Raw genomic sequence first — 27,359 nt, 5'->3', positions numbered from 1 at the left:
AATTTTGTAAATGTTCGCATTATCAATTCCGTATTCAGATAAAACAAAATATTTGTTTTTTTAAAACGCAATTCACGCGCGCACATAAAATACAGTAACAAATATTTTGTTCTTTCATGTCTTTGATTATTTAGAATACATAAATGCATATTTTTAAAATGCAAAATTGATCTCAATGTTCTACATGAAAAATATTAATTTTAATATCATTTTGCTGTAATATTTTTTCAAACTACTTCATTGTTTTATTGAAATATTTATTAAAAGAAATTCTATATAATAATTTTTTAAATAATTAAAATATTTTATATTGTAATATTGTTATATATATATATATGGAATATAAAATAAATTATTTAAAACTGAAGAAAAAAATTACTTCCATGATACAATTAGTCATAAAAAAAATTAATCATAAAAAAAAACACAAATTTATTCATGTTATTAGATCAAAAGGCTATTCGATAATTAAACAGTTCTCGTAATATAATGCGCATATTTCATAATGACAATTTTTTCGGTTAAAGTAAACGGAATAACTATATTTGTTTTTGAGATACCACAAAATCGCTGCCGTGACCGGTGCATCGCGATTCTGACATTTTCTGCCATTGTTACTGGCCGAAACTACTAAACCAATTCGGGTCGGGGCTAGCGCGGAGGTGCAATCTAAACTTTCGAATTCTACGAGTTGCAACCCTTGAGGCCCTCGTGTAATCCTTGCAACGGCATTCTCACGGCCCTTTCCTAAATTGCATGCGCAACTAAATTAATTTTACAAATTATTCGAAAATTACTACAAAGATCAACAAATTAACTGCTAAAGTTTAGACGAGATAAACAATTCATTAGAAACGAAGAAGATGCTATTTAATAATTTTAAAAAGTTCCTACTAAGATCGTGATATGAAACGAATGAAAGTATGATGAGAATAATCTTTTTTATTATTCTAAAAATATTCTCTTAAAAAAGAAAAAAACGGAATTATTTTATTATTTCGTATAGCCTTCTTTCGTTAAAGATATGGAGAATTTAAATTGTGTTAATTCTCATAAACAGAATGCTTCTCTAATTTTGAAGCAAAGCGTGTGATAATAACTTTTCTACCTATCCTTTCTCTCTAACATTGAAAAACTGACAAGTCATTCGTGAAAAACATTGCCGACGGGAATTGCGATAAGTAGCAGGCTGATTTACGGATTTATACGCCCCCGTATTCCTCAGGGATCAGTCACGAAAGGCATATATTCCTCTAAAATGCTTCTTGCAAACTCTTTTTGAAGAGAGACAAAATATTCTGCACGCGTTCGCTTCTCGCTCTTTACTTGAAGAGGTTGAATGCAAGAATAAAAGTAAGTCGCAATCCTATCAACATGTAAAGTTCACGTAACTTTTTTTTTTATCGTATACTTCACTTGAATTTTTTTAACTCTTTTGCTTGTTACAATAGATAAATTAAATGTTAAAATTATCTGATATTGTTGTTTTAATCAAGGAACGATTTATTTAATAAAGAAACATTTTAATTTGAAAAATGTCACGATTTCAAATAGAAATGTAATATTTAAAAAGAGAGAGAGAGAGATTAGGCCTTTAAGTTTCGTAATAAAATTTTGATTTCGAAATTAATCATTAAGAATTTTATTAATTTTATTAGTTTTATTCATTTAAAAAGAAAAGATTCTTTTGATTATAAAAAAAGCACGCATTTTTTGTAATTATAAATATGTATATTGCATATAAAAGGAATTTTTAATAGAGACAAGATACGATATGTAATATATAATTTCCTGTAAATTTAGCAATCAATTAAAATAATCATCATTTATTTAAGTTAATACGGTATAAAATTTGCAAACAGAGAATGAACTTTTGTAGATCCAAATATCTGTACAATATATCCGCAATGAAACTGTTGAAACAAAGTTTGATAATGCGATTCAATTAATTTTAATTTAAACTGGATGTAGTCATGTAGTCCGCTTTAATATTCAAATTGCGCATACCGACAATATAAGCAGCAAAAGAAAGCCTTCCAATGCTTTTAGTACATCTTAGTCACTTGGGATTAAATGTTTACATGTATCTTCCTAGATAATTAATCCCAGATAATCACATGCAATGAAGGTAAACAAAAATCGGTTCTGTTTCGGCAAACTATTTACACTGCTATTTTCTCTTTGTTTGAAAAAAAACGATATTTTATCTTATATTCGATATTTTTTATTTAATTTAATCAATTTATTTAATTTAATCATCGTATTGTACCGTACACGGTCTTTTTGTATATTATCAACAACAAATAAAAAAAACCGCAGCGATCAAATTTTTTTTTTAAATGAAAATTGCGATTAAAAAAGATTTGAAATTACCGATTTATAAGATTAAAGTTCCTGCGCTTTTACAAAATCAATTGCTTTTCTACTTTAAATGTTTTTCGTCTGTAATCATCAAACTTGAACCGTGTAAATTAACCTGGGAGACACGATCGGCCCACATTCGAACTTTATCTGCTTTTGAGCTCGACGTCAACAGTAGAACACCCGGTTCGAGTCGCCGAATTACAAATCCGACATAGCGTACCGGGATAAAGACAACGAATTCCTGGCGCGAAAAACGTAGGTAATGTAAGAGCAAGCGGAAAAGAGGAGAAAAGGGAAGAGCGAAACGAGTGTATTTCAATCTCGTCCGTTTTCAGCCGCGCCATCGGAGTTTCGGGAAACTTTCGCTACTCGGCTTCGTCCAGCTGACTGAGTTTTTCGAAGCGGCTGGCTATAGAGAGCGGACGATAGTTTGGCGAGTATGCACGATGTTTCTGCAGACGAGTTCTGATCGATAAGCTTCTTTTGCTTCGAAACGGAAAACTTGAAAAAGGGCGATATTTGGCTTTAACGAAGCGACTTTTCAAACAAACGATGTTGTCATCTTAAAGAGGACGAGAACTTTACGCATTTCGCAATTTTGCTTTGCTACGAAAATCTTTGTAGTTAATGCATCTCTTATCAATCCTGAAAAATACAAAGATCATTCAATTTTAATTTTTCAAATGGGGAGGTGATTGTTATTTGAAAAAAGAAATAATATTATGAGTTGAAAAACAGATGATTTATTTTTTTAATGTTAGTTTATTATAACAGTATCTTGTAAAATTACGAGTAAAATAAGCGAATTGTGAGTATTGTAATAAATTTTAATTATAATGAAATAATATTGCAAACTATTACGAAAAATTGTGCTCTTGCATAATAGTAATTTCTATCTCTTAAAAAAGAAGCATTAAAGAGAAGCATCTTTAATAAAAATATAAGAACTTCTTCTGAATGCGGCGTTCAATTATTTCTTTATGTCATTCACTCTCTTTCTATAATACAGCGCAAAACAATCAGCATCCGTGAAAGATATCGCTCTCCGATCACACCCGACTCACTCTCCCCATATCGCGCACCTGCTGGCACAATCGATCCTAAAACAATCGAGAGGCCGAAGTTTCGCTTCCGTAAATCCGAACCGGAAACGAAAGAACGTACCGGCGATGATGAATCGATCGCCGTTCCTGCGATTTACGACGCTGAGCTCGAACCGATCGCTGGGACTCGGAACTCATTCGAGAATGTACGTACGTACGCGAACGCTGATCGATCATCGCGAAAAGTAACAACGACGAGAAACGCGGCGGCGGTTATATCCGTGGAAAAAGATCACGCGAGATCTGCGGAAAAACGGTGAAAAACGTCCTCATCGAGAGAAACGACGACGAAAAGGACAACGAGGACGACGACAGTCCGATGGCGACCATCCATAGAGGTAAGCTCGCTGCTACCGACATATAACACGTACATTCAAACGACAATATGTATCGTGCGTATGTATGAGTGAGCTTGTAAGTTCCACGGGCGAGAGAAGTGAGAAAGATAAGGGGAACGTGGGTAGACTCGCGTTGCTCGTAGCGCCGATAAGAGATCGCATCCAACTTAAACCCCGCGGACGAACGACCGGTGACAGCAACCCTCACGGACCATCGAAATAAAGAGAGAGAGAGAGAGAGAAAACGATGAGGCGAATGATATTCTCAGGATGGTTCCTTAACGCCTTTGAAGCCGCAAAATATTTCACGTATATACGCGACGATAGATACACGCCGTTTTCAAGTATGATGACTGTACTTTGCGAACCGATACCGGAAAAAGAGCCTCGCGTTTTGTTTTACGAGATCGTCGTCAGCGATGTTCGACCACGTTTCGCTCTTAACCGTACCGATCGTTCGATTTATCGTTATTATTTGAGGGATGATTTGTGAAAAGTGATGCGTATCTATATATATAGTAGCCATTCCGGAAAGCAGAGAAACTAATTTTTTCGAGAAACATGCTAAAATATTTGCTAGATGTACTCACGTACATGTAAAATATTGTGATTTTATATTGAATTAGGATTTAAATTAAATAAAATCAATTGCATTTTCAGAAAACTTTTAATATGGAGATATTTATTAATAACTCCAAATACTTTTATTGCAAAAATAATTGCATTTTTTATATAAAATTTATTTTGATAATTAAACGATTTTAGTACATAGAATATTTTCTCATCTTACAGATAACATAATATTAAATGTGCTGTTATAAAAAATCCATATTTGATAGATATTTAAAAAATAACAAAATATATTGTATATTGTATTATCTTTACGTATACATATATATTACTTTACATAAATATACCACGAATATATTTTTTTGCATATCTGCGTCTTTAGAAAAATACTAGAAAAAATACTATTCTAGTATCACGCTGAAACGTAATTTTAGAAATGAAGTGAACAATTTTCGTTGTACTACGTACTTAGGTTATATTTCAATACAATTACGAGTTAATTCGTTTTACGGCAAATTCGCTCGATAGCCCGGAATGTCCCGGGATCATTTGCGAATTCGTGAGAGAGACCTCAATTCCATTTTGATGTAATTCACAAAGCGGACGAATTCGCGCGTGCTATGCGCTGGAAAATAATTTCCGTTTTCGAAAATCGTCATAAAAAAGGCAAGCACAAAGCGGAACTGTCAAATTAAACGGATAGTTTTCAAAATGTACGTGCGACGCGTATTTCTCTGCATATATTTTTCTCTAAAATCTCCTCTGAATACGCATATTTCTAGAATTATATCATATAGGATGAGAGATACATGAAAGAGTATACACGCACAGCGATACATGTTTTATGTGAATGTTATTTCAATACAAACCAGAAATGTTCTTTTTTCGTAAGTCGATTGACAATTCTGTGCAATGCTTGTGTACGTGTCCTAATTATTATTACGTGCAATTTTCACCTATATATTATTTTGATATATTACGCACAATAACCTTAATAAGCATTTGTAGCTTTTGTTCAAAAACACGCGAAACGGCAGTCCTGCCTTTGACATCGAATCGTCACAAAATAAAAAAAAAAAAAAAAAAATAAAAATATCGTCGATTTACCGTTTCGCTGGAGTGGAATATCCATTATATAAAAACTGAGCGAAGCTGTAACTGTCAAAGGGAACATATGCGCACCAAAAGCGCACTTCAGAAAGAAATTAATATCTCATTCCAATAATGGAATATTCGTTATGCTTAATATGCGCGCAATTTGCAACAAATAGCTACGAGAGAATATTGATATAACAACATCTATGTGTTATAAGATAAATATTTAATTTACGAAAAAAATGTATCATGTGCATTATAAAAGTATAATGTATCAGAAATACACACAATTATTTGTTACAAAATTTTATTTTATTTTCATAAAACTGTTTCTATATAAAATTTGACATAACTTTTTTATTATCTGTAAATCTAAGTCTCAACGAGAGAGAACATCAGAAAGTTAATTAAAATACATAGAAAAATGTACAATATATATTATTTTCACGCACATATATACAAATGGAAATCTAATAACTAGCAAATATAAAAGTTGATAAACACACTACGCATAAAATTGGCTCGTTCGGTACGATCGACAAGGGAAATATCGACTTTTGTATGGCGCATCGTGAAAATCGAGGGAAGACAAATCGCGGGCACCAAGCCGCGTAAAAAAATAACGAGTTCGTGTCATCGAGAATCACCAATTTCATGTACATACAAGCCACCGCACTCGCTCGTTTGCAAACCATAGCGAAGCACCAACTATATCGTTAAAAATATGAAAATTCATTCGAAATTGCTGTGACGCGCGTCTCGTGCATATACACACACACGCATCCATGACAGTGATTCTCCCAAATCGGCTTGGCGAACGAGGACGTTACGGTGGTGAACGCGCACGGCGGCTAATACGCGAAATAGAACTGAATGAACGCCATGAAGAATAAATAGGTAGGAAACGTAAAGCAAAAAGTAATACAGATGAAAAAGGAAAAGTGGCATATGTGTTTCAGCATGCGTTAATCGCGACGCGGCCATTTCAGTGCGAATCAACGAAACTACGAATATACTGTAAATATATAATATGCTGCAAACTGCGAATATATTAAATAATTTTTTTAAGTATCGCGTAAAGATAGCTCGCATATAAAAATTTTTTTAATGTTTATTTTTTAGATATAATTGAGAGAAAAAGAAATAGAATAATAACACTTACTGCATCTTAAATTAGAAATAACTTTAGACTACAGTTTATATACGTAATGTAATCTGTCATGATAATAAAATTTATAATAATAATCTTAAAATCTTTTTTTTTTTTAATAAATTTTTAACTTGAAAAAATTTTAAAGTTTTAGTAAAATAAATCTTATGACAAAACAAAATTTGTAACGCTTGTTACGTTATTCGAATGTTTAAGACGTGTATCGTTCGAAACGCAGCACGTAATAGCGAGAATACGTGTTTTTCAAGCAATACTGGTAGTTTGTATTTGTAAACTTGCAGTGCAAGTATTATATCATATCACAAAGATTGTTATTTCTAACATATTTGTGTACAGACTATTGAAAAATATTTTTAAAAAAATCAAGTAAGCTTAACATTTAATAAATATTGCATTATCTCATCAAGTAATGAAAGATATGATCTACATTTTTCAAAATGTAATCGAGATAATCACCAAAAAGTAATTAAAAAATTTATCATAATCTTCAATTTATAGATATTGATTGATTCAATGTAATTTATTAATGAAAATATTAAAAATCGCGATTCGTAAAGAGAAAATTATTTTTCACTCATTGTCAGCTAAAAACGCTAACACATCATAAAATCTCGTGAATTAACATTAAAAAGAAAGACAGAAAAGCGTACGTGATATAAATTATCACTCGCAAATCATGAAGGGAAAACGTTAATTATAAGTCAATAAACGTATTAGAAGGAACCGCAGAGGAGAGCAGGAGCAAACACTAACTGTAAGTGCGTTTGCTAACAAGCTCCAGATGGGACCTGATGAATTTCACGAAGGACGTAATAGAGAAATACATAAAGAGAACATTTCAAAACGAGAGCAAACATGGCATATTAATATGGTTACGTTTAAAAAAGATAATGACATTTAGAAAAGAAATTTTCATCGCTTGACCACATGTGTCTCTTTCGCAAATATAAATCAGCTCATAAATACAACTTCCGAAAAAAAATCCATACTTTTATAAGAAAAATTTTTCCTATTTTAAAAGAAAAGTTTGCAACTTTAGAAGAAATTTTTTTATTTCTCTGCCTTTTTCACTTTTTTTGAAAAAAAAATTTAAAAAAATTTTACAATTCAAAAAAAATTTTAAACAATTTAAAAAAAAAAAACCTTTTTAAGTGAATGAAAAAACAATTCAAAACGGCATCTAAAAGGATCAAACGGAAATATGTGTGAAAAGTTAGCGTACACTCACGGCTCGATTAACATATTTGCGATCATTATTGTACGATCTTGCGTAAAATGCAATTACGTGCTCATGAGCAATGATAAAAATTGAAACGCTTTAACGATGCACAGGCGAATAACGGCGCTAATAAATATGCCGGAACGTGAGGCTTCATAAACATTTCCCGTGGAAAATTCCGAACGCGCCACTGTAATCATCGAAGTAAAAACTGAATCTGTCGACTCTCATGCGCGACACAGCAGCAAGATTTAACGTTTCCCTGGAAAATAATCCTATGGATGACACTATACACGCTTTACGAGAGACACGCTTCTGTTTCTATAATAAGATTATGTCATATTCTTGATTTATTCAATCCTGGAGGGTCCAGTTGTTTTACGCTGAAACCGTATTATTATTACAGTTGGCACTTAGCGTCGAATAATCTTTGAAATACTGCATTTTCTTTGAATGTTATTAGAACGATATTTCCGGAAGCTACAGAAAAACAGAAATTTTTATTATTTTAAGAAATATTTAAATTATTTAAATATATGCACGAGTCTTGAAATATAATCCCTTCTTTTCCCTAGATGATTCTGTCACAATACATATTATCACTTATATTAAGTATACTGTGACGTTACGTAAACGCACCTTTGAGTATCGCGATTCACGTTACTATGAAACCATCCTAGTCGATATACAGTGATTACCGTCGTTGAATTGACATAAACTAACTGAAACCAAGCGAAGCAGTCACGCTTTAGGAACGTCAAAAGGTTTTCGGGCGGCTTATAAAGCTACGGATATGCCTCGGTAAAGTAGCGGAAGGGGAGGTGGTCTTCTCAAGTCATTGGCAGGGAATTGGCTCGTTACGCAAGCGAACGGTGAAACTGATATTAACGAAACCTCCATGGGGGATGGAGTGCTTACGCAACCATGTTCGTCATCTCGTGCGCACTTCCTTAACTGTTAACGGGGGTCGAGCTTTTCCGACGGCAGGTATACTTACTGTACGCGAATGTCAAATCGTTACTCGAAACTTGCAATGGAATTAGCCACGCATCCTCTCTCTCAACCGGCCCGAAAAGTCGAAAGCTGCGCTAGACGAGTGGAATATAAATGAACGTTAGAGCCGAAGACGAACTGAATCGATCGCACGCGTGCACGTGATAAGGCAGGGCGAGAACTGCTTATGGGACACCTTTAGTCTCGCGAGCTTTTCTTCGCAAAAACTGAAATACATGCGTAATGATTACAGCCGAAAATTCTGATATGTAGAATTTTCCATGAAACTGAATGGCTATCATCCTGGACTGTTTATTCAAAAGGAGAACTATTAGTACAAGGAAGTACTGACTATAAGAGAGTTTTATCGAATAGTTTTAGTTAAAGTGCGTACGCCATAAGCCTTCATCGGGTGACGTAACATCGCGGAACTTATTCCATTTTTATCGTGTTGTGATACAAAAATGTGTAAGAAAACATGCATATAAAATCAAACGCACAACAATACAATCTTGCAATTCTATTGTAGAGAACTAAAATTTTCAATTTTTAATAAAATTTAGGTATCAAAATTTACATTAGCATTACTATGAAATATAAATTTATAAATATTTGTAATATTAATGTAGATAGCATACATGCTTAAATCAATTAGCAAATTCGCTAACTATTAACGTGTTTGATGTGTAACCACAAGTTTCATACTGAATTTGTTATAATTGACGCAAAATGTGACGTTTCTGCGAAATTACCAGCATATTTTGTATTATAGCTTATTATATATAATTATAAATATTATTACTATTTAATATTATTATTATAAATTTATGAATTTATTTATTACATGTTCTACAACAAATTTCTCATACTAAGCTCTTTGAAAATTTAATATAAAATAAAATTAATTGAAAAAATATGAACAACACAACAAAAGTATATGCATATAACTTTTATTGGCTTTTAGAAAATTTATTTATACGTTTCGCTTCTGTCATTATTATATATTGTCAAATAAAAACAAAAAGAGAGAACGCAATATTCTTAATATTATATATATATAAATATATAAATAAACAAAAAGATTAAAACAGCCTTTCACTATTAACTTTTAAATACATGAATGGCAGTAAAATTGTATTCCAGTTTTTATTTCAAGCATTAATATATAAATATAAGACATCTATTGCGTTACCGGCTAGTAATATTGACTTTTTAACGAAATTATGTCATGCGTGATCGATGTTATCGGGATCAGCAGGAAATATAAGCCGTTATCCCTGCATCGATGGCCCAATTGCTTTATGCGCGTGCGCAAGCATTTTCAACGGAACTCGAATTTGTTTGTTTCTTCAAAATCGTAAAAATTGCGAGATTGATACAGAGTTGAGGATATAAAGAAAAACGTTAACAATTATTTTATTAATCTTAGACCAACAATAAGAGTCTTGGCTCGACGGTTTTTCGGATACCGCGCTTTAAATCCATAGCAAACGCGACACTGTAATATCGTACGTGATTTACGAAAGTTCTCGTCCGTGCAAAATTGTCCCTGTTAAAACCTCTTGTGGAAAGGATTCGATGCGGCCAAGTCTAAAATAAGAATTTCTTTCCCGAGTGCCTCAGGACGAGACAGTGTCGCAAGGCAATATCGAGAAGACGGAGAATCATGGTATGAAATCAAAGTACCGACAGCTAGGAAACCTTAGAAAATCGCGACAAATGGAAGCCACGCACGTCGCGTTCCTGTACTCGTTTATGGATTCACTTTTGTTATAATCGGCAATGAACGCCACACTTATATATTAATATATAATAGACAGAACTGTATATGTCGCGAACCTTTTATAAATTCAGCTTTTTTTTCAAATCTAGAGCTTTTTACAAAATGTCAATGCTTTTTAAGCATTTAACGCTTTGTAAAAAAGCTGGTTTTATACAAAAAGCCTAGAATATAATATGATATAACTATTTATAATATACATAATGATATTCTAAATATTTATTTTCTGAAATAGAAATTAGGAATTAGCAATTTGTAACAGTAAACGATTGCTCATTAACTCTTGGGAAATTGCGATGCAATCTCTATAATCCGATTGCATTATAATCCAAATTTCCAACAATCCAGACTTTCATTAAGATTGCTTCTTCTGCCATAGCTTGTATACATTCTCAAAGAAGCGATAAAATATAAATCTTCTGCTTTAATTGTAAAAATGCATAGCTTAAGAACTTTTCTTCTTTTTTTAAACGAAATAATTTTAAATTTAAATTCTTTGATAAAATTATACTACAATAGATTTATCGATTCGTTTGGATTATACAGAGATTGTATCTCAAAATATAAGAATATAACAATTAATTTTAATTCATCAAAGGAATTATCACTATTTACTCTACATGGCCGGTCAGTTAATTTACATTTCTCATAGTCGAGATGCCATGACAATCATCATTTTCGACGGATGAACGAACGATAATAACAGTGCTATATCGTTATCTAAATCTAAGCTGACAGCCATCAACGCGGCAAAAGCTGCAAGCACGGAACGGCACCTTCCACCAGAGGTCTCCTGGTGTTAATTAATGATTCGAATCTCATTTATCATTACGGCTATGTCGTGTTCTCAGACCTTCCACTCGCCTTCGAGCACGACCTCTCACTGTAAATACAACCGTACCTTACTTCCTCTCCCCTTTGTCACTCTAGTCTGTATACAAGGTGTGCTCGGATATAGCAAATGTTTTTAATCACAATAATACAACCAAAAAAAAAATTACAGAAGTTCTATAGACATTTACAAAGTTATTTAGTATTGTAAAAATTAAAGGATTTGTTTTATTTCACTGTTTTCTAAATTTCAACTCGGTTCCATCTTTCGACGATAAGAAATTCAGTCAAAATTGTCAAAATATCTAATAATTATGACAATATGTGGATTGTCATCGCTAAATTTTCGCGCCATTGGACGAACGTTGATTTTAAACTCGTTCGAAAATTAAGCGCTTGAGACAATATTCCATAAGTTTGGTACACCCAATATACAGGATATATAGACGAGGTTACCTCTTAGCTCCACTTTTCCGGCCACCCTCTGCTATTCCCCACCCCCTGCTCTTCCCCACCGCGGCGCCAGTCGCCTTTCTCTAATTAAATAACTTCAAGACACTATCCGTTACTTCATCTATCTGCTCGACCGTTCGTTCGTCTGCAGTTCTTCTTTTCAGGCCCGAACACGAGATGCCCATTAAAGCGAATACGCGAAATTCGATATCTCCGATATCTGCTTGACCAACCCTCGAATCGTTACATTCGACTTGCCCTTGTTGCGCGAATTTGTTCGCGACTGCCCTACCTTCCGCAAGTTTGTCCAATAAATGAAATGCGACATCAAACGCGATATTAAAATCAAGAAGATGAAATTGAATCAAACACTACCTTTAAAAAAATTCGAATTAGAGAGGGAGAATTAGAATTAGCAACTCCTCTCCTTTGAGATATTACGTTAGATTGTTGCCATGACGAATTAATTTTGTGCATTATCTTTTACTTCTTTTTTTAAATTTTTGCAATTCCGAATATGGCTTTACTATACTATAATAAATATACAGGAAAAAAGAGTCAAATTTTTTTCGATTCCTAAATTAATTCTTTACATAAGAGACAATTAATTTATCAAGCTTAAGCTATCGATTATTTTTAGATTAACCAAATTTGTGTAAAAGCATGATGTCTCGTTCATTTCAACGCTCAAATCATACGCTGCAAGCGCGTATAAATCAAACGCATTTGCAATGCTGGTCTCGAGATACGCATAGTAGTCGTTGTTTTAGAAACTGAATCGGTTGCGCGGTCGAAAATCACGAAGAAACGTGACGAACGGACGGAAGGAGGAAACCGTGAGATAATCGAGAGGACGGAGGAGAGACCGTTGGATATATCGCGAGCCCTGTTTTGTCAGTTCATCCATTATTCAAGTCGCGCAGCTTACAAGTGCGCCACGCACGCAGGATCTCATTAATTCGCTTTATGTGTTTGTCCAGTGATGTTGGCCAACTTATCAAAGACTTCCAGCCTGCAGACATGTTGCAACACACCTTAGCGCATACCGCAAAGGACATAGCTGAATATCGAGTTTCGAATTTTGATGTTGAGTTATTTCGAAAAAAAAAATGTATGCAAGTAATTTGCATTGGACATGCACGATCAAACATCGCCAGTTAATTAAAGAAAAAAAAATTTTTTTTAATTTTTTTGGAGGAATTAAAAGAAAACATAAAGTAGAGAAATTACAATATAAATATAAATAATATCTTGATTGGTTAATTTAAATTTGAATTCACTGTACATTAATTATTAAATAATTTAAGTTTGCCAAAAGTCATAACTATTTTTTTTTATTGAAATTAAATTCCTTTCAAGAGAAACGGGCTTTACTAAATATCCCAAATATTTCCTTCCTTTAGAAGGAAATTTTATCGCGCGCGAAAAATGCCAGTGATGGTAATATTTTTTTACGGCGCTTGCGTTGCAGAAAATATATGGAAACTCGATTGGAAACGCAAGCTGATATGCGGGCGGTGAGAAATGACGCTATCTATCTCGAATCAATGATCAGCAATGCGATATGCCGAATACTGGACATAGAGTTGCGTAACCACAATCGAAACTTCGCATCGATGCGGAGGACCGTGAATTTCATGAATCTCCGCACGATCAGCGTTCGAAACAAAGCTATCGTGATTTGCGCGGACAGTTTTCGAAATAAAAAATATTATAGATCGCGTACGAGTTCTATATAAGCGCGCTGTCGAACGATCAAAGGACGGATAATAATTTCTCCAATAGTGAGCACCATCATTTCCCTTAAAAAGCTCCCGTTGTTTCAATCAAATGAGCGATAATAATCATGCCGCACTATACATGTAAATTAAAACGAAATCGTACGAAATGTAATCAGAAATAAAAACATTTAAAATGTACAAACTAGTGCTTCGTAATTTTCATCGACGCATATTAATAAATGATAATGATACTTCTATCTGAAAATTATCGTTCTTGTACACCATCCATCGTCCTAATTAACGTGCTGTCGTGCACGTCTTACGTGGCCCATTTCAGCGCGAGAAGTAGATCGCGCAGATTAAGTCTTCAGCTGGTAGCATGTAAACGTCAGTATGTTGGCAATTAACAGGGTTTTAAAGGGGTACACCAACGATAAATACGTAATTATATACGCGTAAGAACAACCGTGAAAGGTCTTGAAACTTTTCACTCCCTTCTCAATTATACACTGAGAAAAAAGAAGTTGTTAACTTGACTAAATGCGTTCGACTAATTACTATTTTTTTAATTAAAATATTTAAGTATTTAAATTAAATATGACATTAAATCTAACAAGATGTATTTGACTTAAGTACTCAAATATTTCAATTAAAAAAATGATAATCAGTTGAATATATTTAATCAAGTTAAAAACTTTTTTTTCTCGATGTAGTCAGCCGAAATAATCAAGATTAACAATACATGGTAATAAAAAATCATATTATAATATTCCTTTTTTTTTAATTATCAGATTAATGATTATAATCTTTTATGTTAATTATCTATACCCAGCAACGAAAATGTATTTATGTAGAGATTTTATTATGATGGATGTATCTGTAATTTTGATGAATCAATCAATCACATGAGATTTTATATCATCAAAATTAAATTGTAGCTAATCAATGAGCCGTTAAAAGAATATACATAGAAACGTTTGAAATCGAAGGAAAGCGGTTCCTTTTACGTGACAACGATATATACTACATGATTTATTTCTCTGCTATGTGATTGGATTGTTGATCCTGACGGATGAGAAGCATCCGTCATTCCAGTCGACTGGCAGCGATACCTCTTTGCTATACAAGTAACTGCGAGAGAAGCATGAATCTCAATCACGACATAATCAAGAATCAGCCAACGAAGTGGAAACGGAAAGAGAAAACAAAACGATATATAATAACACATAATATTGCGCGCATGTTTGTAAACATACGAGAGTAGATTGCCGTGAAACGTAGAGCTTCTCTTTTTCTTGACAAAAACGCGAGAAAACATTTACAAGTACTGAAAATAAAGTTTTGCTGGGAGCACCTGGAATTACAACATCAGTACGCGTTGCATTTACAATTATCACAAGTTAGATTTGCATAGAACTAACAAACAAGTAACTCGAGCAGTAAGTTGCAGAGAAAGATAAGCAAGTTGTTACTTTTCCTAGTGGTATCCTATGTTCGCAGCGTCGGTATATTTAACGCTTTGCAAAATATCTCGTGTTGTGGCACTACAATGAATTTCACGAAAAAAAGAATTATTATTATATAGTAAGTATCGTAATAATTTCAACAGAAATATCAGTCATTTTTAATATATTTTGAACAACTCAATATCTTATTTATGCTTAGCGTAGAGAGAAAGACAAATCTTTAGAAATTTTACACGTATTTTTGCAGGATATCTTTATAAATATATATGTATCATGTACATGCAATGGATATATATCGTTAATATTAATAATGTAATAGAGAGATATTTGTTTGTGCAAAATTTTTTCGTCAATTGATTAAGTAATCTACAAAGTTGTTTGACGTGTGAGAGCGTCTATTTCGAGCATCAAATGCAAGTGTCCGTTACGGATTATAACGACAGACGGCGCGAATTCCCACGTCAAATTTTGCGAACGCAGCTCTTTTTTCATTTCCGTGGAATAAATTACCGCGTTTCTGTGTCACGAGCCTACCCTCGTGAGATTGTGCCCGAGTACGTACACACGTACGCAATGCGTGTGGCGCGCGTGTATTTTATATCATACGCACATCTGCGTGTCGTATGGCATGTGCAGCCTGCGGCGGACGGGCAGGCAGGTATAGCGGCCTGACAGTTTTCGCTGTATTTGGCCTTTGATAAATTCCCACCGGACCGTGTGATCCAAATTCTGTCAGTGCACCGAAAACGCGGACACCCACGCCCTCCGAAATTGCAAACAGAATTTCAAAGGCAATCTTGGATCTCTATAATGGATAATTCGTATCTTCTATATTTTTATTATATCGATGAGCTGATTCTACTGCTAATTAATGTAAATTATATTTGTTAAAACAATAATAGAGTTTCCAATCGTAATAAATGATATTAATTATAATTTATTTATACTAGTTTATATGATGCACTACATAAAGAGTCGATGCAATTTTTTAAATATTGAACAAAATTTTTATGTATAACATGTAAATAAAAATAAGATTAAGTTATGAATTATATAGATAACGTAAATTTACAGTTTAATACTATCTCTCTATATATTCTATCCTTATCTGACAATGAGATTAAGTCCGCTAATCTCGTTATGAAATATGCTTGGCGTACAAGAGCGAATAGCGAATGTAAGTGACATTAAATCACTATCACACTTTAATATTTTTACTAGGCTAATCATTCATGTGAAATATTAATATTCCGTGGAGAAAGATTTAGAAAGAAGATAATGTATAAAAGATATAACATTTATTTAATATAAAAAAAAAACTTTTAATTAATCATAACATATAATATATAAAAATATCTTGAAAATGCATCTCAACCAGTATCTGTTGTTCCAAAGTAAAAATCGTTATATAATCGTTTATATATAATTTTAGAATTTTTTATTGCTGAATTTGACACAAGATAAGAAGATGTAGCAAAAATTGCTAAAGACGAAAATTCTCTTAAAATCTTTTATTTCTTCGCCGTGAGTTAATTTATTTCGTACAGCCGCAAACAGCAGTCGACGCCGCGTCGCGGTAGGCGGACCATGTACTTAAAACTTTAAATATGTTGACTCTAACTTCCCACTACGTCACCGTGCCAACGCCCCAAGGTACAAACTGCAATCCGCAAGCACAAACAAGGTACGATACGTGAGCACGCGAAAGGATTATCTCGTTATTCGTGCGCGTGTGCGCGTAAATTGCGTAACGCAGTTGATCGCCATCAGCTTTACGCCCTTATAACGAGAATATATCGGTAAGAAGCTCAAATAGTCGTCTATCAATAAATCGATGCGATAAATTAAAATGCATCTTATGTAATGTGCAACTTGCAAGATTACGGTGCAACTTACAAGTTGACGGCACTTTTATTCATTACCTCTTAAAAGCATCTTCTTGAAAAACTAATTAAAGAAGCCGCGCCGCAAAATTAAAGTTTTTATTTATAACTTTCGCAGAAACGTGAACTGACGGATGGTTTTATGGTATCGTATTTATCAGCAACAAAAGTTGGTTAAAAATATAATGCAGTTTCTTAGGGCCAATTGTAGGATTACTTATGTCTTGACATTAAATTAAAAAGAGAAAGAATTATTTCTATTAGTATACGTAAGTACAATTATGGTTTACTTTTGATTTTACTTTTATATATATATATATAAGTTGGATACATATTTTTTAATATACATATATTGCTCGTGACTGCTTATATAAAATATTTACTCGGAATACACACACAACAGCATTGAAAACAATTGCATTTTTTAATTAATTTCAAGTTCTATATCTTATTTACGGCTTGAAAACTAATCATAATTATCAGGCTATATAATTATACGATTATTAATATCCGCATTTCAACGTAATCGATCGATGGCTTAAGACGTTTTTATTACACTGACGAAGAAAAGCATCACTCCCACGTAATCTTTTGTTATGGCACTAATTCTTATTCGACGGAGGATACTCGCCTTGAAAAAAGTCATCATTCAGTTTTCTCATTAAGTTATGCCTGCGCGGAAAGTACGTCTTTTCACGAGCTGTCACTGTGTCGGCCTTAAATAGAGAATATCCAAAGCCCTTTCTCCTCCTTCTCCTCCTCCTCCTCCCCCCCTACTCATCCCTTCGTAATCGAAAAACTCCATCAACGGACAACTTTTAATGTACAAAGGAGCTTGTGTTTTATCGCGAGTCACTATATAATCAAGGGTCACATCTATTCTCTTCTCTCTGATTGAGAAGATAAAGAAGCGAAATGCAAATAAAACCAAATTAAACTGCGCTGAAACTGTTCGTCCCGAATAACTGGTGATCTTCGACCTTCACAAAGTAATATACGTTGGAAAGTACGACGTCTCAAACTCTTTGAACCCCTCTCGCTTTTTTTGCATAACTTCAGTTGGAATTATATTTCAAAAATTAGTCAAACCAAATTATTAACTTTATAAACATCTACTTATCAAAAGATATTGTTATCTAAAATATTATTACACATGTTAAAAAGAGAGAGAGAAAGATTAATAGAAATAAAAATAGGTAGCAAAAAAAATCCATTATTTAGGCAATTAAAAATTCGCGGCTATTTTTCATTTATGCTTATACATATATATTTTTAAGATTAAAAAAATCAAAAAGAATAATTTAAATGTTCTTTTTTTAATTACACAAATTTTTACGTAAAAAAATAACATATGACAATTCTAATCAAAAGAAAATTAAAAAAAAAAGAAAAAATAAGCTAGAGAATTATGTATTATCGAATAAATGGACAAAGATGGTACTGCCATATTTGTCATTTTGAAGTGACGCCCGCCGATATTCGATCATACGAAAGAAATATGTCACTAACAATAAAGAGAAAAAACACTAAGCGTGATGTCGTTATTACATATTTTGTGAATAGGGCGCGATAAAATATGTATAAGTTGATGCATGTATTTTTTAAGGTTGTATAAATATTTGAGCATGTTTGTTTTACAGGATTTTATTTGTTGAATGAAATTGCACGTTTTCAATGCATGATTAATATTCGTTATATAATTCAAAAACAACATGAATACATACAATTTTTATTCAAAATTTGCTAAAAATCGTATTTTCTAGACCGTGTTGTAGAAATTGCAAGCAAAAAGTACAAAATATATACATCTTAAACGTTTTATAAAATTATATATATATATATATATATATATATATATATATATATATATATATATAAAACGCTTCATAATTTCTGAATCCATCTTAAGCGAAATTTGTGCGTAGGATATATATCTAAAAAACTTTGCCTTGCTCTTGTTAACAATGAACGATTAATATATGACTTTCTACGACTTTTTGTTGTGTATCTAATTGTAACAAGGCAAAGCTTTTTAGAAATATATCCTACGCACAAATCTCACCTAAAGCATACGTCGATTGGTCGATGGATTAAGAAATTATGAAGCATTTGCAGCTTATAATCACAAGTTGAAGAGAACTATACCGACTCGATTAGCCTTGTACATCCTTATATCCATATATACAAAGGCTTATTCGCGATAATGGCGGGCGTGAACGATATTTCACGGCGGCCCCTACATCATCTCGAACTGCAGCGTATAAGCAAGTGCGATTGCGGATAACGAGCGACGGCTTTGTCCGTAAGCTGTCACGTGTTGTGCAACCTGATTTCGAGGAGAGAGAGAGAGAGAGAGAGAGAGAGTAGATAGGAAATTACGACGCGCCCGCGGCGCGAATCGATCGATACCGTAGTGTTTTTCGAAATTGCCTTAATTAAACCGGCAATTCAGAGAGGCGGATACAAAGCAGATATAAAGCTACATTTAAATGAAACGAACAGATTTTAACCCAGTTTTATTAAGAAAAAAAGAAGGGGGAGAAAGAGAGAGAAAACTCTACCATCGCTGATGATCAACTTCGCCGACATTAGCGGCGATTAATAATTGCGCCTGCGTTGGCAGCTGCGAGTGAAGGCTCGCTCGAGTGTTTTGGAAAAGTTAGCTAGGATGTATTAAGTCTACTAATTATGTCGTATTCTCTGCGTGCGCGCGCGCGCGAATTACCGTACACAAAGGCAAAAATTTTCCAACACACCGGCGAGTGGCAACGCGCGAGGTAATTAACATAATATAATAATGCTTCAAAATTATGCGATCTCGACCGGCAATATTCCGTATACTTCCTTTACGTTATGCGAACCGGCTGTTTACATTCACAATATACTTTCGCTTGCGAAAAAAGAAAATAATTGTATATATATATATTTCAGCTTGAATACCGTGAAATGCTGCTTCGAGCTTACAAACTGACTTTAAGGGCGTCTCTTTAAGACTGTACGCGTTCTGCCTCTTTAATCTTATAGAAGGTAAATTTATCGTCGGGCAAACACAAGCTAGGCGGCAAGTGTTTGCACATTATTATAGGTCCCTCGCGAATTTTTACGCGTCCGTGTATTTTTGCTGCCCGTGTATTTAAGAATATAAACACATGAACACTGTGTGGCTCTCGTATGGAAAAATGAGTCGGTCCATCTTAAAAAATCTACTTATAAAATCTTGTGCAAATCATATCACGCAAATGATTGCTTTTTTCAGCTTGATCATTAAAACTAATTGAATTAATGATAAATTTTATTGTTATCCGTATTTCAACCTGCGGTCAATATTTGATACCTTTGAATTTTTAATTAAAGCATTTGACGTAAGTAAAGGTATATATTTTATTTTTAAAATATGATAACAATTATTTTATCTTTCTGCTACGAAAACAAAAGTCTGTTCTTATCCAACGTAATAGCCTACCTATTCAGTTTCAAACAAAACTAACATTACCATGTTCGTTCGCTATTATATACTTAATGAGCAATTTTACACAAAGGCAGTAATACATATTATCTGAATTCTGTTGTTACGAAAAGTAATTAAATGTATTCCACGGTGATAAATCTCTGAAAATTTTCAACAAAAAAATCTTTTGTTATCATTTCACTAAAACATTGGAAATATTTTAACAACTATATGACGCACAGAGAATTTATCACCTAATCTTATGTACGCATCTTCGTGTATTAAATATCGATCAAATCGAGATATAAACAAGATAAAAGATAATTCGAAAAGAGTATATTTTTGCGAATAATAAAATATATACTATACACACACACACATACACACAATGGGCGTCGTCCCTCCTGCATTACGTAAGGCGCGCCAGAGAGAACGTCGTTACGAAAATGGCTTAAACCCGCGTTAATTAAGGAAGGCTTTAGCAGGTACCGGCTATAATCACCCGCGGCGGGCGTCGCCATGGCGACTGCAGAATGCGTAGAAAATGGCAGCGGGATGAGGAAATGAATGAATCGAAGTCGGAAAGAAGAAAAGAACTTAAAGGGCCACGAGTGCAACTCTTTTTGCAATGCGGGATCGTCGGTCATTTGTCAGTTTCTCTCTCTCTCTCTCTCTCTCTCTCTCTCTCTCTCTCTCTTCTCTTTCTTTCTTTCCGCATCTATTTCTTCCTTCCTACTTTTCTTCGCGAGACAGCGTGTCCATTATAGTGGTGATTATTGCAACGACCAACTGTATCATTCTGATGCTATATTATGCATTTCGTTTTCTATGCAATCTCGTCTCTATACATTATTAATGGTTCATCATCCCAAGAATTAAATTTAACAATATACAAGACAGCAGTTTCTATATTGAGTTAGTTAATTGAATTATTTATTATTTAGCAGCATCTATACTTATATTATATTCAAAAAAAAATGAAGAAATTGTAATATCTTGGATAATGCCTGAAAATAAAAATTATAAAATATAGAATTTTGCCAGATAAAAGAAATTAATATTACTAATGTATAAAAAATTTCTTTATATTTATTATAAACTGAGATCTATGTCTAAGAAACTTTTTTATTTCATTCTCACACAAACACACGGATACTGTTTGGTGAATAAATAATTTTATACTATAGATAAATGCAAGTTGGAGGGGACAAAATTATACATAATTCGGTAATGTAAATCAATTATATTCTATGGATAGAATCAACAAATATATTCTATACGAAAATCATAATCATAAAAAAATAGCATAAAAGGCGAGGTTTTTAGAAAGAAGAAGAGTGGCTAAAACGATAACAATGGGAAAAGCCGTAATAACTGCAGATCGATCGATTCTCCGAGATGAAATTGCGCAATATGAAGTAACTTGAGGTTCCTACTTCGGTCGGTGAGATCGATCCTACACGATTACACGAAGGGTTAATGCAAATGTCTAAGCTATCGTGGGTGTATGGCATAGGCTCGGTTTAACTGATGGCCGATCGCGAAGAGCCGAGAAGGACGGAAAGACGAAACTAACATTGAACGAGCGAGAGACGAACGATATCGACATAGGGTTGTGTCCAGAGGATAGTATGGGGAAGGATGAGAGAGAGAGAGAGAGATAGTCTATTCTGAATTACCCCCGAACTAAACTGGACCTGCTCCGACGACGACGGTTCGACCGCAGCGCTTCAATTTAGAATGCTAATCAGGCAACGGTGGTCCCTCCTACTCGCTCGGTCGACCTAGCAGCCATTGCACCGACAGTTTAATGTCTATACGTGTATTCATCCCTTAATCTGCCGGTACTTGGAGGGTCAGAGGTGAACCGTCTTTGGCCAAGAGCTAGTGCCACTATGTCAATGTCTCTGTGCCATAGGAGAATTCTCCGCCATAGGTCTCGTTGCACGCGCGACAGCATCCTTCTCGCAGGATGATCGAAAGGGCCAGCGACCCTGAGGGATTCAATCCGATTCCTCTCGCTTTGATCTTGCGTCAGGGCGACGAATATAGACGAACGCAGAGTCGGAGATCTATTGATCGATAAACGGTATCTATCTGTCAGCGGAATCGAGCGAAGATGAGGATAGCAAGTTGCATCGGGAGACATTCGTTGCGTGATATCTTGCAAATTTCAAAATTGCAAAATTTGCTATAATCGTTTAAAATGTATGATAGCGCTGGATAACATATTTACATATTAATATTATTATCCTGCAGTTCATATCATGTTAAATTCACATTTTAAATGATAATCGCACGAAATGAAATCTTGGTGATCAATTCTCCTTAAATGACCAAGCACCTTTCTCCTGACGAATAAAGATGTCTTCATATTTTAAGTGTTCCTGTTTGAGAGAACGAACGGATCGCGAGACAGAATTTCAATTAAACATTTACGTTCCGCGAAAAGTCCTCCAACGCCTTACGTAACTTTAGAGGCGAAGCGGCTCTGGAATTACTGAATCTTTTATTAATCCACTGATGGAAGTACCTCGTTATATATAAGCGAATTCACGGTATTCATGATACCTCTGGCAATCTCTAATTGGTGAACTTGTTAATTAACTAATAACAATGGAGGTACTATTTAATAATATGCCATAATATCAATTTAAATCCGGTTTGACTGTACAATTGCAAAGTATCTTCGGGATAAACTTGAAAAAAACGGCAAACTAAATATGCAGAAGAAATAAAGCGCATAATTATCACGTCGGATAACGATCCAATTCGCACGAGTTAAATAAAATTATCGGCAATTCCATAAACATAAACAATCTGACACGTTCTGAATACAAATGTCAAGCTAAATTACACGGCTACCATGAAAAATCCACAGACATGCGCGCGCGCTCGGCACGAAAGAGGATTTTGTTTAAATTCGCATTTAATTTTATCGCGCGAAATCCGAATAACGATTTAATTTACGTCGCGCCGGTTATATTCATCGTGTCCGAAAGAAAATTAATGGATTTTATGCCACGGCGAAAGCCGGACGTACTACTAAATTATCAAGAGAGCGGTTCGTGTAATGCACGAGCTGACGCCGGCTAGTCATGTTACATCGCCGCGAACTGAACAAAGAGTACACGCTGAAAACGCACACTTTACTCGGCAAACAAGATTTATATTCAGACACAGTTTCTGAGATAAATGGGATCGTAGACCTTTCATTAATTTGTATGAGAAATATGCGCGCATAAAACAAATCTTGCTTTATTAGGCCAGTTATAAAATGTTTAAGATTTTTTTTTTTTTTTCATCAACGATATCAAACAAAACAAAATTATCCGAAAATATCACAATCCAATGCACAATTGCAATCGACAATACAATTATTTTTCCGACATTGTTATGCTCTACTTTATACAACGATACGTAAAAGCAACTGGAATAGGCTCGGTCGTCGCTGAAGGGAAATGAATTGCAATCAAATGTTATATGTTGCAACGCTTTACAAAACTGATTGTAAAATCTTTTGATTTCCATCAACAATATATCATTGAAATATAATCATCTCGCACTATCGCGTAACCATTCCGATGAGAAAAATCATCGTTCTCGTTAACTCGAGCACGATATTAATTATAAATACAAAACAATTGTATCAAATTGAAACAGTATAATATGTATTGAATAATTTCTCACGTTTACGCAACCGTAGTAAATCTATTATGTCAAGTTTGAATATTTTGATTTGAAATTTATAATATAAATTTATAATATAAAACAATAGAGAGAATAGAACAGAGTGCATATAAAATAAATTAAACTTACATATTCTTAAGTAACTAAATATATTAATTTATATTAATCGTATTTCTAAAATTCTGTGTTCTATAATAATTATTTTATATTTTTTTTTAAACTAATAAATTAGTTTCGAGCACAAAAAAAAAAATTGAGTAAAAAAATTTTTTTTAAGTTATAAAAATTTTTTCTAGTCTTTCGGAAGATAGCAAAATCTTGATTAAATTAAGTGAAATACGCTCCAGATATGAGAATATGCGAATTTAGCCAAATCCGAAGGAATAATTAAATTTTCATCGAGACACGTCCTTGACTCGCGCGACTCGATGGTCGTCGATCTGTGCCGCGTTGACGCTGCGACCATGCAAATTGCACAATCGACAGGTGGCGATGACGATTTCGAAGCCGGGGGAGTTGCGACACGTTGATTGCAAACGCGGTCACGTTCTTCTCCAGAGATATATATATATATCAATCTCGAAAGACATGCTAATCACGCGCCATTCTTGCGCGCCGACACCGCCGCCATATTCTGCCGCTCTTCCGCCTTCCAATTTTCGATGGAACACACCTGGGTTTCGCGCACACGACACACGATGCACGACAGCAAGGCTTGATATTTCAATTCAACTGCCACTAAGCTCGTAGGAGAATAGACATACGCCAAAGTTTGAATGAGCAAATGACGCCTCGCAATATACGCGCTTCTGAGCCATAAGAGATTATTGCACTTTACTTGATTAATATACGATAATCGAAATATTGAATAAAATTAGAATAAAATTATTATTCCGTATATAATTTCATATCTTAACAAGGAATAGAAAATCTACAAAATCATATTAAATCATATATATTCATATAAAAGCGTGAGTTTATTAATATATTGTTATTTAATTAAAGTATCAATATCGCAATAGGCGCGCATTAAATTATTTTCTAGAAATAAAATATTCTTGTACAGTTTATGAGCAAATTGATAATCAATTTTTAAATCGATACCACGGTTTCGAAATAGAATCGATAACCAAACGCGTTTTTATACTTTTAAACGATCGCGGAAATGATCCGCTGGCGAATCAGCAAAGTCGAAAGATCAAACATGATAAAACTCGGTATCTTTGGAGGAAATATGCACGACGAGAGAGACGAATACGTCGAGCGGAAGAGGATCAGTCGTGTCGGAATACGTATTGAAAACCAGTCAGTAGTGCGTTCGACAACGAGATCTGTCCAAAATTCCGATTTTCAGAAACGCTCTCCGCTTATCCGCTTGCCTTTTGCCCATCCTCTTTATCCTGTCCATATTTCCTTCTCTTTCTCTCTTCCTGCGTCGCGTCCTGTCGTCGGCGTGAATAGTCCTGGTCCTCGCTTCCGTTGGTTACGAACACATCTAACATACGGATATATCGCGGTATATACATCACACGGCATAGCACACGCAGGTGTATATAGATTACCGAAGATGGGAGAGAGAGAGGCACAATGAAGTGTAATCAACGCTGCCGGGGGCGAGGGGAGCGGCGCGACGCGTCCGCATTAATATTAAATCGCGGCTCCCGCGGTTGTCTCGAGTGCTTATCTCGGATCTTCCTCTCCGTCTCTTCGTCATACAGTTGCCGATGTCGCTCGGCCACAGATACCTTCTCCGAGTGCGAGCCGTCCTGAATAGAGCGTAGTTACTCTATTGCCACCGTCTGCATTCTCGTACACTCGCTCTCTCACTCCTAGACTACGCGAGATAGAGAATCTTCGATATTATGGCTTGCTGGTATATACGCTAGCTACGATATTGTGTTTCCTTTATGATTAATCGATTAACTAGTCGATTCGATTTTTCGTCATATTCGAGCGATTCGACCCTTCACTCGCGCTTTAGAATTGCTTGTGTTCAACCTGTGGACGCGATATGATCGCGCAGCCTCTTTGCGAGATACGAACCGCTTATTATTCACGGATAATTGGAGCGCAGATAATCGATGCGCGCGGACGCTATAGAGCACGGTATGTAGAGCACGGCAACCTGGCAACAGTTAATTCATCAAATATTATGCGATATCTCGTAATGTCATCGCTTCGAAAATAGATATTCTCCGCAAGTTTAGAAAGTCTTGTTAATTGTTATTAAATATAAAATAGAATAAACCGTGATTTCTCTATATTAAACGTTATTTGTATCGCGACGAACTTTTTCTGTCATTTGTCTGAATCTAAATCTTTATAAAAGTAAATAATTTAATTGCTTTAAAAATAAAATAATTAAAAGAAAATAGAACAGTGTTGTGTTATATTACGCGAGACATAAATTATACTTAATCATTCTCGAGAAAAAGAAAATTATATTTCTGTTAACTCAATTATATCTCGAGACATTTAAATTTATCTTACAATCGATGAAAGCTCTCCTTTCTTTCTTCTCATTCTCTTCACAAACTATATTAAATATAATTGTGTTTAAATATCTAAAAGGTACGCTAAACTGTGCAGGTATTATTAATTTACATATATTATACATATAGTTTATATGTATATGTATATTTTTTTTTGTTTCATGAAACTTTAATTCTTGTCAAATTTATTGTCAATTTATTTTCTATTATTCGAAATAATGACGAATAAAATGCAAAATGCATTTATCTGCAATTTAAAATTATATGTGATGGATACTACAAATAATTTTAACTCAAACGTAAAATAAAGCAGATGCATATTGTAAATTACGTTAAGCACATTAATAATAAATATTCCGAGAGTGTCGTAGTCACGGAAATACATTTCATGGCACAAGCGCGCGAATGATAAGTAGGTCGCGTCGATTCTCGAATGACGGCGAAATTATGACTTATAACGGAACAATAAATCCGTATAGGTAGACGCAAATCAAGTTTATAACACTTTCGCTATTGTGGAAGGAACAACATACGAGACACGATATTAAATCGCGTTAAATGTATTTAAGAATAAATCGAAAAAGCATTGATTTCTATTATTATTTCGATCTTCAACAATAATTATTTGCTAATAGCATAGGCCATTTTTAAATAATTTTCAATTTGATACGTCCACAGATTACATTCCCCAGTGATATCATTGAAACAGCATCGCTTAGCTGAAAAGCTGTTAACACTCTTG

The 27,359-nt window shown here is 34.2% G+C and overlaps 1 protein-coding gene and 1 long non-coding RNA gene across 5 annotated transcripts in view; one reads left to right on the top strand and one right to left on the bottom strand.

Moving 5' to 3' along the window:
• The window catches only part of LOC126857999 (hemicentin-2), a 302,989-nt gene that overhangs the window by 207,578 nt on the left and 68,052 nt on the right, over nt 1–27,359 (bottom strand). The gene's annotated exons all lie outside the window — the stretch shown is intronic.
• Nucleotides 1–27,359, top strand: part of LOC126858031 (uncharacterized) — a 73,821-nt gene that overhangs the window by 28,970 nt on the left and 17,492 nt on the right. The window lies entirely within an intron of this gene.

This window comes from Cataglyphis hispanica, chromosome 23 (assembly GCF_021464435.1).
Source record: "Cataglyphis hispanica isolate Lineage 1 chromosome 23, ULB_Chis1_1.0, whole genome shotgun sequence".
NCBI classification, from domain to species: domain Eukaryota; kingdom Metazoa; phylum Arthropoda; class Insecta; order Hymenoptera; family Formicidae; genus Cataglyphis; species Cataglyphis hispanica.
Note: the sequence above shows the minus strand (reverse complement) of the source record. Positions and strands in the feature narration are given on the sequence as shown.